This window comes from Ochlerotatus camptorhynchus, unplaced genomic scaffold, assembly GCF_037179485.1.
Source record: "Ochlerotatus camptorhynchus isolate MF236.1 unplaced genomic scaffold, CSIRO-AGI_Acam_v1.1 ptg000338l, whole genome shotgun sequence".
Classification (NCBI taxonomy): Eukaryota; Metazoa; Arthropoda; class Insecta; order Diptera; family Culicidae; genus Ochlerotatus; species Ochlerotatus camptorhynchus.
In genome coordinates, this window is record NW_027040826.1 from 1,377,106 (window position 1) to 1,392,217 (window position 15,112).

Below are 15,112 nucleotides of genomic sequence, written 5' to 3' on the forward strand. Positions count from 1 at the left end.
ATAGATTAGACACGAACCAACTCATAAATTTTGTACGCGTGTTCATGGCTAGGATACATATTTTCCGCGAACACGGCGGCAGATGTCAGTTTTGTGCTTTGATCAGACATTGCTTTGTAATTTGTATGATCATTCATGTCGGTTTGTCGGTGGTACAGTTTTGCAAGGCAAATAATTTTAAGAATGACATTATTGTTTTGAGTTTTTCGCATCATTAATGGTCAGGTACATTAAGTAAGCGATGCTTTCCTGAAAAAAAATACTTTAACTAATCATTAAAGCTAAAGGGGATCGAATTTAACTACAGGGTGCGCCCGGAAAAAAAAATGCCATTATGTTTAATATTTAATATTGGGTTAACGTGTGTAACTGATTACTTATATCTGTTGACAGTGTATTTGTTCAAGTTCACTTTAAAGTGCTGCATTAATTTGATTTGCATGGAGCCAAGGTGACAACTGTCGTTTCACTGTCACCTCACCTCACACGCCGCGCATAATATGCCTAACTTATTTATTTTCATATTTTGCATTTCACATAAAACATACACATTGAATATTGCATGCTTATATTTAAAATTATGCTGTAAATTCAAAAACCCTGGGACTCGAGAGAGCATCGAAGCTGTAACTGGACTGATCGAGCACGGGCGGGATCCCTACGTTTTGTTGATTGTTGTGATAATTACGGAGACGGATAGAAGTAAAACGCACCGATTCCTTTGCCGTCCTGCCATGGCGCAGGCATACAAGACACTGTTTTATTGTATTGTATATTGTATTGTACACTGGAGTCGCTTTTTACGCGGGTGATACGTCCCGCGTAAAAAACACCGCGTAAATTCCGGAATCCGCGTAAAAAAAAACCGCGTAAATTCCGAAATCCGCGTAAAAAAAACCGCGTATAAAAAACGTGTAAAAAAACCGCGTAAAAAGCGACTCCAGTGTATATTGTTTTCTGTATAGCGGTGCCGGTGATGTAGTGGTAAGCGTGATTACCTCTCACCCCAGCGGGCCTGGGTTCAATCCCAGTCGGCGCCACCGGGATTTTCTGAGGCATAACATCTCTGATCACGCCTTCCTACGGAAGGGAAGTAAAGCCGTTGGTCCCCGGTTCATGAGTTGATGGGTCAATTAGGTAGGGTCCAGGTATGGGCGCTGCCTCCCTGGCGTCGGTAGCATTGGTGCTCAGCACGGAAATCAAGATCGACGGAAAACAAATCAAGGAAAAAAAATTGTTTTCTATATTCGTACAGTGGGTAGGGTAGAGGCACAAACAATCGACGATGCACAAACATGGACAATGGAGTGAAGTGCCAGCTGGAGTCTTGAAGGAAATGTGTACTATCATTTGAGAAAGTTACATTTTACTCCAACAGTTGCTATGAATTTGATGCGCTATTCTCAAACAAACCATCCCGTGGAAAGCTTAACATGTAATTGTGAATTTCGTTATTCGTTTTGTTGGATCATATTGTTGGAAGGATATACTCTCACGGGTGTCGCGTAAGTGTATCTGCTCACGGCCCCGCCGAACCCTATTCGGCCCTTAATACAGCACTATGTTGAATTCAGAATGATTACGAAATTTGATCTTGCTGTTGAGTGGAGCCGCACTGAACACTGAACAATCTCAAACAATCACTACACGTTCAAATCAAAACAGGATATTTTGCTACGTCTATTTGATTTGATTTCAATGACAAAAAGAACAAGCTATAAAATTGATGCCGTTTGTGCTAGCTGCTTCGCTCTAACTGATTTTGACGTAACAGACTCAATCATACGTTTGGTACGATAGTGTAGCTCAAGAGCTACAAATCAAAGTATATAAGAACGCATAATATGAATATTTACATCGATTCTTCTCGAAAACAATAGTAGCCTTCATTCGTAAGACGAAGTGAATTCAATAGCGTTTAAATGCCGTTCTAGAAAAATCTACTGTGGAATCAAGGCAAGGCAAAAGTAGTATTAAAATTTTATTTAAAGCTCTCCAAATTCCAGAGTCCTTGCTGGATATCGATGTGGAGCAGAGGAGTAGTTCAACCGAGTTTTAAAACGCCAAACGCCATTTTAAACTGATTGCCCTTATCTAACATCTTGACTAGATGCAAGGCTCCCGTCCTCGGAAAAATTGTTCAAATTAGCAAGACCTATTTTATGGCAAAGCTGCCTTGTGAGTGATTTCTGAACTAAACTTTTGCCCTTAGGATAAGTCTTGTCCACCTGAACAACTTTACAGAAGTTGGAAACATTCTATCTAGTTCATATGTAAGTTGGGGCAAACAATGAAACATTAATGTCACACGAGCACTGCATAGTGCGTGAATTATGTACTAAACTCTTTACCTTAGGAGATAGGTCTTGTCCATCTGAACAACTTTACTCAAGACAGAAATATTCTATCTAGTCCATATGTTTTGTTAGGGATAACAATTAAAAAATAAGGATACACTTGCGCCGCCTGGTGAGTTAATTCTGAGCTGAAATCTTCACGATAATATAGATCTTGTGCATCCGAACAACTTTGCCGAAGAGTTGAACCTTCTATATAAAGATTGTACTCGATTAAATGCAATACTTTCATTTGTGTATAACTTTTTACTGCATGGGTAAAAATTGATGAAATTTTGAGTAAAACATATTTGGGGTGTAATGTTTAAATTTTCAAAATCTCGTCACAATCTGTCAAGTGGTTATAGAGATGGCAGTCCCACAGGTGGATGGCGAAACAGTTTGGAAAATTCGACCGTTTCACGTGAGATTAAATCGTTCAAGGAGACCCAGACGACCCAACGGTGAGCTGACAGCGAAAGAAAGTGAAGACGACCAACCCCGTGAACGCAAGGAAGGTGAGAGATTACTTCAAGCGCAATCCGAACCATTCGATTCGGGACGTGGTCAAGAAGGTCAATTCTTCCGTCTGGTTAATCCAGAAGACAATGAAGTGGGTCGGACTACATGTCTTCCAGGTAAAGAAGGTGCCTAACCGAACCGATAAACAGAATACGGTGGAAAAATCCCGCTCCAGGAAGCTGTGCCGCGAGTGGTTGGTTCAGCCAAATTACATCGTAATGGAAGACGAGATATACATTAAAGCGGACGCCAAGCGGCCTGGAGTTTTTCGTCGGCAAGTCCCACATGGATGTTCGAGAGAAGTTCCGGAAGAAGCAGGTCGACAAATTTGCCAAGAAGTACTTAGTGTCGCAGGCGATCTGTGGGTGCGGCAAATTAAGCAAGTCGTACATAGTGACCGGCACTATCAACGGCTAAATATATAAAGAAGAATGCCTTCGGAAGCACCCGTTGTCCATCTTCGGGTCTTACAAAGGTGCCATTACGCGAAACCGGTGATGGAGTGATACGAAACCAACGATGTTGTTTTGTGCCGAACGAGGAAAATCCGCAAACCTCGCAAGAACTTCGCCCAATAGAACTTTTTTTTTTATCTCAGTTGCTTGAAGATGCATAGCTTTTATGTCCAGGGCAACTATTCATAAAATTTTACGTTCTACAACTTTGCCCAAGACAGCAAACCTCTACCTTTTTTTCCTTGATTTGTTTTTCCGTCAATCTTGTTTTCCGTGCTGAGCACCAATGCTACCGACGCCAGGGAGGCAGCTCCCACACCTGGACCCTACCTATCGACCCATCAACTCATGAACCGGGGGACCAACGGCTTTACTTCCCTTCCGAAGAAAGGCGTGATCAGAGATGTTATGCCTCAGAACATCCCGGCGGCGCCGACTGGGATTGAACCTAGGCCTGTTGGGGTGAGAGGTAATCACGCTTACCATTACACCACCGGCGCCGCTAAGCCTCTATCTTGAGAAATAAAAAAGTTGGTATCGCTGCGCCATCCTTGCGGCCAAAACTTGAACTATTTTTATCCACCAAATTGTAGTCCCAACCAGTTCAAGAAACATCATTGAAGACGTCAAGCCAATTGGATGCAATCCGTGAGCGTATTAAATTTTTCCTGCTATATTTAATTCCTGGCTCACTGTGCAGTGTTGCCCACAAAACAGCTGCTTGATCATTCTTTAAGATTAGCTGCGAAAATTTCCCATGAGAATAGATGTAGAATTTTTTTACAGTGCAATATGGAAAAAGGCTGGAAGACAATGAACATAAAGTTTGGCTTTATCATATTAATTTCCATATAACTTCAAATTATTTGTGCCTAGTCAGATTATTACCAAATGAGTTCAAATTTGTAGAGACTAGTGATGATCCGATTTGAAACCTTTTGAGCACTGTGGAGCGAACATTTCAAATTTTTCATCAGTCAAATGGGCAGCGTCCCTCACAGAATCTGTTCATGCGGTGAAACATTACAAATGCTGTATACTTGTAATGCAAATCAATAATAGAATTTTGTATTTCCCGATTGAGTGTATGTGGTGCATCCCATGTATTTCATATAAGTTTAATGAGGAAAGTTTTCGCGCTAACATTGAAGTTAAATCAATTTGCTAAAGTCAATTAACCACCCTAAAGATTCACTATATATAAGCAATGTGGATCAGCTGCTCAGTTTAGTTTCCAATGATTCATTTTCTTTTCACACAGCATCTTCACATGACATACGTTTGAGATTAGGCCACATTTACATTCTGTGTCGCAACCACACAAACATAAGAACACGAAAGCAAGAAATATAGACTGAGGTAACGCAATTCCCTGCAGAGTCAAATACCGTAACTGCCATGTATTCAAAGCATACCGCATAATCTTCCTAGCTTTTGCCTATCCGCATCATCTGATCAAGAACATAATTTGCTGGTAAACATAATTAAAAATTTATCCGTATCTTGCCTCGATTCCAGCTTGTTACGCATTATTTGCACCAGACGAACGTATACCGACCAAGCGCAATTTTATCTCGCATACATCTGGGGATTGCAAATAACAAAAAAATATGTGAAATGATGAGGCCAAGGAGTAGCTTTCTTTTACGACTTTCCCAGAGCGGCTTGTACCGACATTCGTATGTATGAGGAAAATGTCTCCTGCGCTGTCTCTCAATGCCACTGAATCAACCGAGAAAACCCACCAAGAATCACCAACGAGGGTTCGCGGCTCGCTAAAAAAACGGCACAAGAGGAAAAATTGTTTAGCCGAGCAAACATGAAACACGTTTCCTTAGCGAATTGTAGGAAAAAAAGAGGTGAAATACAACGAAAAAAGCGGTTCCGCTTTCCTATTGCGTGTGTGCTCATCTTGTGCTACATAACTCACCCGAGAGACAGTGCGCGAAAACACGAAACATTCACAAACCGCTCACCTCGCTTTCGGCGAACAGCCGGTCGACGGAAAAATGATGATGGAAAACGAGAGGACTTGGAACGAAAACCTGAGGGTAGGCCACAGAACGCGAAGAATGCATCCTTCACCGAGAAATTCATATGGAGAGTTGGAGGTGTACACGCGATTTGCCGCCGCTGCAATACCAAGGAATTTCAAGAGTGCAGAAGTGAGTGCACAGGAAATGATTTTTACACTGTGCTTCCACGACTTGGTGTAGGGTTGGTCTTTTGTACCATTCCTTCATAGAAAGAAAAATCATTCAGTCTCTGCTGAATCGATGATAGATGAAATCGGTTTAATAAAATGAATGTAAAGATCGTGTAAATTAATCTCACGAAATGAAATGCACATCCCTATCAACGAATATACAAACTAGCTGTTTTGAAACATCGTCCTCTTCTATCGACTTTGAATGTGCACAGAACAATATGCGGAAATATTATGCATCAAGTTTAACTCCCTCAGGAAACTTTCGGGAGCAAAGTCGGGTATGAAATCATATTAAACGAATAAAATAGGAAAAAGTACGCATTCAGGAAGCACAGAACCTACAGCCCACGGGTGTTGAAGGATGAGCTTGCTTTGAGCAAAATGAAATTGAAATACCATCATAAGCACACACAAAAAAATTGCACTTTTTTTTTGTTCTCTTTAATTTTTAACGATTATAATCTGCTGTTTGACCATGTTTTTCGCAATACCAGGTAAAACAGTATTTAAGAAAAACAACGATTTCAATTTCACAGAAACAAATTTGAATGTTAATCGTCAGTAAAATCTCCTCTCGCTTTTTTTACTCTTTATTTGTTGCAAATTCAAAATAAATAACATTTCATTTTAACCTAGGTGCTCTAGTTACTACAATAACTTACAAGCCTTAATTGTTATGATATATATCTAAGTGTTTTTACATTGTTCCTGCCTTGGAAATTCAGAATTTTAAACAGGGTTTTTAAACTGGCATGTTAGTATAACAATTGAAATCATAAAACTAAAATCTTGAACTAAATCTTATCTAAGTATAAAGGGAATTAATCATTGCAATTGAGGATTGCAACGATTTTTGCCTGAAATATTTAATTATTTTGTTGGACATTTGTTCTAAAGTCTCAACATTCGAAATTCGATGTACCTCGGTAGTACTGTACCAAGGAATCAACTTCAAAATCATCTTGAGAACTTTGTTCTGAATCCTTTGAAGTGCTTTTTTTTCCTGGTAGTGCAACAACTAGACCATATTGGCACAGCGTAAAGCATGGCCGGTCTAAACACTTGTTTAAATATTAGAAGTTTATTCGTCAGGCAAAGTTTGGATTTCCTGTTTATAAGAGGGTAAAACATTTTATATATTTGGTACATTTAGCTTGAATGCCCTCAATGTGATCTTTAAAAGTTTTTTTTTGGTCAAGTACTAATCCAAGATATTTCACTTGGTTTGACCAGGAAATTGGAACTCCGTTCAAAGTGCGACTACTACTAGGTTTCAAAAAGGAAGCTCTAGGCTTATGTGGAAATATTATAAGTTGAGTTTTGGAAGCGTTGGGAAAAATCTTCCATTTTTGTAAATAAGAAGAGAAAATATCGAAACTTTTCTGTAGTCTGCTGCAAACAACACGAAGAAGAAGTCTTCTTTTAGTGAAAATTCCTGTGCCATCTGCGAACAAAGATTTGTGGCAACCCTGAGGCAAATCAGGGAGGTCCGAAGTGAAAATGTTATACAATATAGACCCAAGAATGCTACCCTGAGGAACTCCTGCTCTTACAGGTAGTCGATTAGATTTGGAATTTTGATAATTAACCTGCAGTCTGTCAGTAAAATAATGTTGAACTATTTTCGTAATATATAGTGGAAAAATAAATATTTTCAATTTAGCAATCAAACTTTCAAGCCAAACACTCTCGAATGCTTTTTCTATGTCTAGAAGAGCAACTCCAGTTGAGCAGCCTTCAGATTTGTTTGAACGAATTAAATTGGTAACTCTTAAGAGTTGATGAGTAGTTGAATGCCCATGGCGAAATCCAAACTGCTCATCTGCAAAAATTGAGTTCGTATTGATGTGAAGCATCATTCTATTTAAAATTATCTTTTCAACAAGTTTACTTATTGGACGGTAGCTAGAAGCTACCAACTTTTGCATTTTTCCATTCACAGCAAAAAAATAATTTTGATATCACGTCAAAGTGGATGCACTACAATCATGTCGAAAATATGGTGTAATATTACTTGCTAAAAAGGACAAAATTATCATTAATACAATGCATGAACTGACAATACACTGCTTTTACTGCATTTGTTTATTTATGTGGTCATAAAAATTATATGAAATTTTCGACATGAATGTAGTGCATCCACTTTGATGTGATATCAAAATTATATTTTGCTGTGTTTATCAGGAAAGTATGCCAAATGGAAACATCTGTTAAATAATTTTACCAAGAAAGACAAGGTGCTCTCTGGGAGTTTTTTGATGAGGATATAGAAAATTCCATCATTGTGGCGCCGGTGGTGTTGTGGTAAGTGTGATTATCTCTCATCCCAGCAGGCCTGGGTTCAATCCCAGTTGGCGCCGCCGGGATGTTCTGAGGCATAACATCTCTGATCATGCCTTCCTTCGGACGGGAAGTAAAGCCGTTGTTCCCCGGTTCATGAGTTGATGGGTCGATAGGTAGGGTCCAAGAGTGGGCGCTGCTTCCCTGGCGTCGGCAGCATTGGTGCTCAGCACGGAAAACAAGATCGACGGAAAACAAAGCAAGGAAAAAAAATTCCATCATCACCTGGAGCTTTCATATTTTGAAACTTTTTAGTTACAGATTTTACTTCGTCTAAATCAGCTCCCCAGGAATCATCAAAAAAAAAATTCTCGAGAGGAAATATTCAGAGAATCCCGAGCAACCTGATGCTCCATAGGACTACCCACACACTACCAAAAAGTCGTGTAAATTTCCGTTCCCTGAGACCGACACATGCAAGCGGCCGAAATGACATAAGAATCAGTCGAAAGAAACGAGAAAATAAATTCAATCAATCGTACTTTTCGTCGTGTTGCGTATGTTTCGGTTTGGGAACTCTTAATTTTACATGAAATGTTGGTTTACGTTCCATAATTTACGTCAAAGATAGATTACGTCTCGTGTAAAAATAGTTATTTTTAAGTGTGCAAGTAGCAATTGAAGTTTTATAAAACACTACTATAAAACAACAACTATAAAACACTGGTCAAGGCAACTTTAACTTCATTACTTCCACCAAAACCTCATTAAAACCAGAATCTGTCTAGTTGGCCCACTCTGGAGAAGGTTCTGAAGTGTACATTTCCGAAGCATTTTAAGATAGAATTGCAGTAGAAAGATAACATGACATAATTGTTGAAAGCTATTTGAAAACCGTATTTAAACTATAATAAAAGCTGTTTGGCATCAACCTTAAAAATGCAATTTTCCCTATGTGCTTGCTAAATCTGCTTAGAATGGCGTTTACCAAAGAAAGGATTCATAAATACCACCCGTTCTACACAAATCCATTTCAACAATAAAAAAAAACATATCTATCACGGAACAGGACAGTATAATATATACTTCAATTTATACATTAACGAAGTGGTATATTAACAATGCTTCTAAATGAAAAAGACACTCTTATATTAGTAGTGCCAAATCAAATGCATTGTAAAATGATCATTAAAAAATCATAAAAAGTAAGTTCGCCCTAGAAAACCTTTGATTTTTACAAATTATGTCGAAACGCATAAAACCTTTTTTTTACGACGATTGATTATTGAGCTTAGCGAATTATATATAAGAATTTTTTTTTTATTTTTTTTTTAATCTTTATTGTCAGATACATATAGTTTGGTTAAATTTAAGTGATATTCAAGAAAATAAATGATGAAATTGAAAATACTAAAAATACGTGCCAAAAATTAGTAATATGGCGGAGGAGGAATTTTTTTTTAATGGATATATTCAAATAAGCAATTTTGCTTTCATAAAATCACCAACAAATTTTATAAAGTAAATTTGAATACCAAATGCCATTTAAAGTGGTACAAACAATTGAAAGAGGCGAAACATGCCTAACCGTAATTCTTAGACTAACATTTGAAAAGGGCGTAATTCCAAAATGACCATATCGAGAAAATCGCTTCTGAATTTTGTTGACCTAAAAATTAATCCTATTACACGACTTTCCATTTTCTGGTTGATTTTATAAGCTTGACATATAGTTAATAGTGTAATCTATCATCGTGCATCACTAAAAACTCAAAAAAAGTTTTCTTTGTCGTGAAATTGAGAAGAAAACATCATACGCCCTGATAATTTCATACATGTTGTTACCCCCCAGATCATCCACCCTTTGAACTGCCAACACTGGTGATACGCCGTGGAAGTACACCCTCGGGATTTTTTGTTTGTTGTTCCGCCTTGGTTCTTCGTTCGCAAATTTTGTGAGAGTGGAATTACGCCCGGAGATTTTTTGGTCTTCTTTTTGTTCGTTGTTTACACGTGAAATATCAATCGGATGCGTTTCAAATGAATCGGGCGTGACTAGATACTACAGAGTCAATACGTTTGGCATATTAAAACAATATAATTCGTTGTTCTGGTGCAAGGCGTAACAACCATATTCATCATAGATTTGAAAGTTGGAAATACGCCATGTAAGAAGAAACGTTTTTGGTGATTTGAAGTGATATTTTCTTCTACTTTTTCGTGTTTATCGAGAAGTTTGTGAACTATTCTCTCTATATGTGGCAAAATATGGTTTGTTTACATTTTGGCTCTTACGCCCCTTTCAAATGTTAGTCTAGATTCCTTCTGGTTGGGAAGAGGCTGGAAGCCTACACTGGCCGAAAAAAAAAACGCGGTAGCAAAACTCTCTCAAGACGAGTTCTCCACGCCAAACCCAAAGTGGGAACGTATCAATTGAGTGGAAAAAAAAAGAGATTTCAAGACTCGCTTGGAGGCTGAAGCGGAATTGAAACAGATGGAGCCAGTTTCGGATACGGAGGCCAACGAAGGGAATAATCCACCACCGTCAAAGAAAGTTTGCCCCAAAGTCTCCAAGTACCCCAGTCGGAAGGGAAACACAATAAGAGACTTTAACGAAGTTTTCCTTATTCCTGGGCAGGAGGTTGACACCTGTGAAGCTGACTGTAAAATCCAGAATCAGATGAGATTATAATATATGCGACACAAATTCACTTCTTTATAGGGGAACATTTCTATAAATTCAGACCAATAACTCTGACACCATCATGCTGTTCGGTAATGGACCAAACGAAGATGTACCAGGGCCATCAGCATTGATCCTATCTCCTGACTTTATCCAGCACAACTCACAAAACTCCAACATGATTGTAAACCAGCAGATGAATCTGGAAAACCAACAGATCATTGTGAATAACTAGCTGAAACTAATGCAAGCGCTTGCTGAAATGCAAATAGGCGTGGATTATTTGATGGAGAGCAATATGTTTGGGAATATCCAGCCAAATGATAAAACCAACATCTTACTGAAACCGGTGGACTCTCTTTCGGATCTAAATGCATTGGAAGAGAGCCTGAAAGAACCTACTGCTATGGAAAAATACATAATTAACATGAGTTTTATCTGCGGAACAGACGGCAAATCAACAGGTATGGACAGTTGCTATAAACTCGTAGACTCATGTTCATGGACTGGAAACTCCAAAGTAACCGATGAGAATGATTCTTTGAACGCGCATTTTCTTAGAATCTCCGGGTTAATTTCCGTTGAAATTTTACACTAATTTTCGATCGCTGTTTTTGAAACTGATTCGCTTGGCTGACAAAGATTTCACGGAAGTGCGATGAGTTTTTCAAACGTGTAACGAAAAATAGCAAGGCAAGGCTGCAAGCAAAAACGGCATCGAAACATAAGAACCGTCCAAACAATTTGAAATACAAGTCTCGCAAAACTAAGAACTCTACTGGGAATGATCTAGAGGAACCTACACACTAACTTTAGATTACTGGAGTCAGTAAAATTTTACTGGGTTTTTGAATTGCGGATCGCCCAGTAGTCATCACAGAAATAATTTGCATTACCGAACTGTCCGTAAAGTCAATCTGTCAAAAATAACTGTTCATTCAGTAATTGGTTCGAGTTGCGTATACTGGAAAACCCAGTATTTTCTCTTTGTTTATTTTGCTGCAATTTAACTGAAAAGACAGTTATTTGGTTCATTATTATACTGTGTTACACAGTTATATTAAAAGTAGTGAATTTGCAGTCATAAAAGCATGAATCCTGCAGGATTGGCATATTATAAACGGTGAATTGCACCATGGTGCAATTCACCGTTTATAATATGCCAATTAATATGACGACTTAATCCCTTGACGTACCCCGGAATAGCGCGTCGACAGTGAAAGCAAACAATGCAAACATCCATTTTGTTAATCAAAATTTGTTGGAAATCAAGGAACTGCAAAAAGAGTAAATAATAATTGTTGGTACTAACGAAATAGTACTTCAATTTCGCTGTCGAGCTTTCTCAGTTCCGTTATGATATAATTCAAATTTTAACAAAACCGCGCGATTAAACACTTGCTCCCGGATTTTACTGAAGCTAAAATGGCGGCGGGAATAAAATTGACAGGTTAGAGTTATGCAATTCGTGGTCGGTAAAACAAGGTGGCTATTTTGCTGACCAGTCGGTAAAAAAATAAAGACTACTTTGGGTACAGTAATTATTTTTGCTGACTTTTCGTGAAATCACGAAAATTTGGAAATTAACGACTTTCTCAGTAAATAAATATTCTGTGTTCAGTATTTTGCATCAAACGATACCGAAGTTCAGTTTGTGTTTTGCAGAACGTCGGTTATTCACCTGATTTAAACTGAATGTTCAGTAAATCTTTCGTTTTACCGTGTAAGCCCAGTACAAAAAAAAACCGAACAACTAAATGCTGGATTAGTGTGTACTGAAAAAAAAAACGTCTGAATCTGCTCAAGCACCGCAGAGCTAAGTGCAACTTTTTATTAGTTAGTTGGTACAGTTCGGATCCAAACAAGAAATAGGCACTTGAATTTTTTAAAGTTCCGTAGTAAATTTATAATTAATTTCAGAGAAAAGGAAGTCACATCTATTTATTTAAACACTCTCAACCAGCTACGTAACACATCCATCCGGTCACGTCGTTTATCATTGGACCTGCGTGGAGCAGCATTCTCTTGCAACGATGCCAGATTTACAGACCTTTGAACACGACAAAAGTGGACACCATCTTCGTTGAACACTTGCAACAATAATTATAATAACGATATGTTTAATCTATTTAAATAGAATGAAAAGTAAAATTAACTAGTTATTATTGGCCCGAACCAGCTAGTATCAGTGTTTATTTCAGTAAACGACTGTAGCACCTGATGTTAACCAACACAATGTTGGTACTCATCAGCTCATCAGTGAAGTTTGGAATACGTTTCTGTGATTCGTTTAAATGACGCTCTTGTGTTTTGTTGTGCTGAAAAAGATAGAAGTCAGTAACTTACTGAAACAAGGTGTCAACCGCATATATATACCCTAGAAAAAAGTCTCGGAGGAGCTGCTTCACTAAGCTTTTTCGACAAGAGCCGACTGGAACCTCTTCGGATGTATTGGAGCTGGGAAGGAGCATTTGATTGCCAATCAAATGTAATGCACTTGGTGGGTGAACAATCTGCTTAAAAAATGCTAAAATTTAATGCTAATTCAGCAACGGACTGAAAACTGATCGTTGTTTACATTTTAACAAGAATACGGCAGGATGACATGATTCAATGCCTTTTATATAAAGTTCGCGCCAGCAGGCTTATTGTTGTAGTAAAATCTGTATCAACAATAGAAAAGGGCCCATCAGCATTTGTACACAAACCGTTCCAAAGCCCTTTACTCACAAAGCGAAGGCCACCCACGCACACCAACACTATCATCGGATAGGGGAAACTTCTACCTACACGATGATGGTGTTGGTTTGTGTGGGCGGCCTTCGATTTGTGAGGAATGGGCTTTGGAACGGTTTGTTTACAAATGCTGATGGGCCCTTTTCTATTGTTTCTTTTCTATATCTTTGCACGTGAAACAGCTGTTGGCAGTGACGTCAATGTCATTGTTTTTTTTTTATGGATTTGTCTCTTAGACAGGCTAAGACCATGGCTGGTCCATCTCGCCGCTGGTAGTCAGTAATTTGCTTTGTTTCTTTAATTTAAAGGTGTAGGTTTTTGATGAATGGTTGTCCGTCTTAGATGTGGATGTTACTTTCCTTTAAGAACTTCACCACTTGTTTCAATTCTTCTTCGCAACTTTCCGTCAGGATCATTTCTAACGGTTTCATGTAGTCCAGTACTATGTATCTGCTTCTACTTTGGTTGTATCGAGGGCAGTCGTATAGGATGTGTTTTAAGTATTAGGTTACTTCACACCAATCACACGTATCGTACAGTTCCCATCCCCAGCTTGCTTTTCTTTCCTTGGTCAGACTGTGTCCGCTTCTTATTCTGCTTAAGACTTTCACTTCATCTGGCTGCAACCTGAGATCCTTGCTCCATATCTTCTTGTTTGACCGGTCCATGAGCTGGTAGTGCCATTTCGCTTTCTCCTTCGATGTTGCTTTGTACTTCCAGGTCCAACCCTCCCATATTTCTGTGTTGCTGAGTCTTAAGGCGTCTCCTACCGTTATTCCATGGTAGAATGTTTGTTTTTCTTGTGTTTTGGTCACGGCAAGTTGGTCCGCTGTCTCGTTGCCTTTGATACCATTGTGGCTTGGTACCCATTGGATCTTGATCGTTCGTCCTCCAAGGTCCTGGAATTCCTTGTGGATCTCCCACAGCAGGTAATTTGCTTCGTATAGACTTCCGTTCAGCAATATATCGCAGGCACTCCTGGAGTCGGTGAATATGACCGTTTTCTTGTAGCCTTTCTCTTTCGTTAGCTCTATCGCCTTCAGAATGTCGAGCAATTCAGAATTCGTAATCGTGAAGTTGATATTGATGCTTTCCGCTACGCTGGTCTCATCTGTCTCATCGAACACGGCAATTGCCGTGCCTGAAGCCGTTTTTGAAGCGTCTGTATATATTCTGTTATGCTGTTTGTACACGGTCTGGCTTGCTTCCTGGAAAAGTGCCTGCCCTACTGCTGCAGGGGTGCGTTCCTTCTTGGGCCTTGCTTCCATTAACGTTGTTTTAATAATCCTATCGAACTTGACTTCAGGAATGAATCGCCTTCTCTTCAACAGGGGGAACTCCCTGTCTGAAGGGTGGACTTGGAAGAGTAGTGCTTGTCTGTGATCTCCGTTAGAAAAGATTCGTTGCCCATTTCTCTATTTAGAGTCTCTCCGACAAACTTCATCAGCGGAGTTCTGTACCAAAGTGTCCTGATGAGTTCCCTTTTCGTAAGGGATTTGATCCGCTGTTCACTTTGAGGCCTTCAGTCCGCTTTCTAGTGAATGGGATGATCGCTGATTTGTGACTGCTCACTTTTAGGTTTAGTTTTTCTAATCTGTCGTAAAGTTGCGGTAGGAACTTTGAGCAGGTATCTGCAGCTTCTTCCACTGAGTCTGCTGTGATGATGACAGCGAAATCGTCCGCAAATTGCACCAACTCGCAGCCATCGAATGAAAGGTCATGAAGCTCGGCCGTGTACAAGTTGAAGAGAATCGGTGAGAGGGGACAACCTTGCGGTAATCCTTCAGATACTTCGACTTCTATTGTTCCTTCCTCCGTTCTTAGTAACTGTAACCGAGATCTCAAATACTCGTGGAGCCACGAGATAATTTGTCCGGTACTCTCAATTTTG

At 39.1% G+C, this 15,112-nt stretch overlaps 2 pseudogenes; one reads left to right on the plus strand and one right to left on the minus strand.

The window, feature by feature from the left end:
* Positions 1 to 10,567: 10,567 nt before the first annotated feature.
* Positions 10,568 to 11,295, plus strand: LOC135708878 (uncharacterized; annotated as a pseudogene).
* Positions 11,296 to 13,559: 2,264 nt separating this feature from the next.
* On the minus strand, positions 13,560 to 14,489 carry LOC135708879 (uncharacterized; annotated as a pseudogene).
* Between the last annotated feature and the right edge of the window lie 623 nt (positions 14,490 to 15,112).